The sequence below is a fragment of the Nelumbo lutea genome, chromosome 1, assembly GCF_056320005.1.
Source record: "Nelumbo lutea isolate HS-2025 chromosome 1, American lotus-T2T, whole genome shotgun sequence".
Classification (NCBI taxonomy): domain Eukaryota; kingdom Viridiplantae; phylum Streptophyta; class Magnoliopsida; order Proteales; family Nelumbonaceae; genus Nelumbo; species Nelumbo lutea.
In genome coordinates this window covers 56,137,761-56,140,288 of record NC_142684.1, presented here as the reverse complement: position 1 = coordinate 56,140,288, position 2,528 = coordinate 56,137,761, and the positions used below count along the sequence as shown (strand labels likewise).

Below are 2,528 nucleotides of genomic sequence, written 5' to 3'. Positions count from 1 at the left end.
TGCAGAAATGGCCGAACCAAGGACTATGATGGACAATGCCAAACCAACCCTAACCAGAGCTGCTTCAAGCATTGTATGACCAGCCATTACTGCTAATAATTTTGAGATCAAACCAGCCATGATTCAGATGATCCAAAACATATTTCAGTTTTGTGGAATGGCTCATGAAGACCCAAACTCTCACATAGCCAATTTCTTGGAAATTTGTGACACTTTCTAACAAAATGGGGTGAGTGATGATGCTGTTAGGCTGAGGTTATTCCCATTTTCATTGAAAGACAATGCCAAGGTTTGGCTGAATTTATTACCGACTGGATCTATAGCCACTTGGGATGAGATGGCTAGCTGATTCCTCTCCAAGTACTTCCCTCCATCTAAGACAGCAAAGATGAGAAATGACATCACCACTTTCTTCCAACAAGATGGAGAATCTTTATATGAGTCATGGGAGCGGTATAAGAAACTGTTAAGGAAGGTCCCTCACCATGGACTTCCTATATGGCTGCAAGTGCAAACCTTCTACAATGGTCTAATCGAAGCCAACAAGACCATCTTAGATGCGGCAGCCGGGGGCTCCATCAACACTAAAACCCCTGAAGTGGCCCATGCACTCACCAATGGCATTCAGAGAGAACACAAGTGAGGAAGCAGCATGGTCTTCACAATGTGGACTCATACACAGCTTTATCTGCACAAATAGGTGCACTTAGCAAGAAAATTGATGAGATGCAGATGGCATCCATGAATGTGTAGTCTGTGACATGTGATTGGTGTGGGGGAGGCCACATCAGCACTGAATGCCAAGTTGGCAATCGGTTTAGGCAGTCCACAGAACAGGTTGATTTTGTTGGCAACTTTGCAAGGCAGCAGGGAAATCAGCACCACCATGCCTTTAACCCCAGATGGAGGGGCTACCCATATCAGTCATGGCCAATCAGCATAGGCTGAAGCCCTTTCCCCAAAATTTCCATCAGCCGGAAAAGAAATCTAACCTAGAGGAGCTAAATGACCAAGTTCATAGCCAGTGCTAAAACCAGATTTTAGAACCAAGAGGCTTCAATAAAGAACTTGGAAAATCAGGTTGGGCAGTTGGCGCAAATGATTTCTGCAAGAATACCAAGCACTCTACCAAGCAATACAGAAATGAATCCATGAGAATAAGTGTAGGCTACCTTGCATAATAGGCAGTTTAAAAATTGAAAAGGCATTATGTGATTTAGGAGCTAGCATAAACTTGATGCCATATTCGGTTTTCAAGAAATTGGGGTTGGGAGAGCCCCAACCTACTAGAATTGCATTGCAGCTAGCTGATAGATCCTAAAAGCATCCAAGGGGAATCATAGAAGATGTGCTTGTTAAAGTAGATAACTTCATCTTTTTAGTTGATTTCATTGTATTAGACATGCAAGAGGATGTTGAGGTTCCTCTTATCCTAGGGAGACCTTTCCTAGCTACGGGGAAGGCAATGATTGATGTCCAACAAGGGAAACTCAACCTTAGGATTCAAGATGAGGAAATCATTTTTAAAATGTCTGATGCTATGAAACATGCATCTTCTAGTGATGATTCTTGTTACATGGTTGATGTTATTGATTATGCGGTTGATGATTGCTTTCAGATTAGCAGGATGGCTGACCCCCTTAACCTTTGCATACAAGAGGGAGGAGCTGCAAGAAATGAAAATGAGGAGATTCAAAGCATGGCAGCATATCTGAATGCCAATCCTCAGTTTCAAGGGAAAGGATTTCTCAAGTTGGAGAGCTTGGATAGACCACCAATACCAACAAGCAAGCTTTCAACCCAAGAACCTCCCACACTTGAGCTGAAGCAACTTCTACCACATTTGGAGTATGCTTTCTTAGAGGCATCATCAACTCTACCGGTAATCATATCAGCAGAATTGAGCCCTTTGTAGAAAGAAAAACTATTGAGAGTGTTACGGGAACACAAGACAGCATTAGCTTGGAAGGTAGCCGACATCAAGGGCATCAACCCATCAGTATACACGCATAGAATTCTGATGGAAGATGGCATCAATCCCTCAGTTCAGCCCCAAAGACACCTGAACCCGAACATGAAAGAGGTGGTGAAGGCTGAAGTCATTAAGCTCTTGGATGTTGGGATTATTTATCCTATCTCTGACAGTTCTTGGGTGAGCCCCGTGCAAGTCGTACCCATGAAAGGTGGCATGACCGTTGTACCAAATGAAAGAAATGAACTCATCCCGATCAGAACTGTCACCGGGTGGTGAGTATGCATTGACTACAGAAAGTTGATGAAGCCACACGCAAGGATCACTTCCCTCTCCCGTTCATTGACCAAATGTTAGAGAGGCTGGTCGGGCATGAGTACTACTATTTCTTAGATGGGTATTCAGGTTACAATCAGATTCCAATTGCACCAGAAGACCAAGAGAAGACCACTTCACTTGTCCTTACAGTTCCTTTTCCTATAGGAGAATGCCATTCGGATTGTGTAATGCCCCAACAACTTTTGAACGGTGTATGATGTCAATATTTTTTGATATG

At 43.2% G+C, this 2,528-nt stretch overlaps 1 non-coding gene across 1 annotated transcript; it reads right to left on the bottom strand.

The window, feature by feature from the left end:
- Positions 1-385: 385 nt before the first annotated feature.
- LOC148874660 (small nucleolar RNA R71) lies at positions 386-492 on the bottom strand. Its single transcript, XR_016106257.1, has one exon. It is a non-coding gene; the product is annotated as a small nucleolar RNA R71 (small nucleolar RNA).
- Positions 493-2,528: the final 2,036 nt, after the last annotated feature.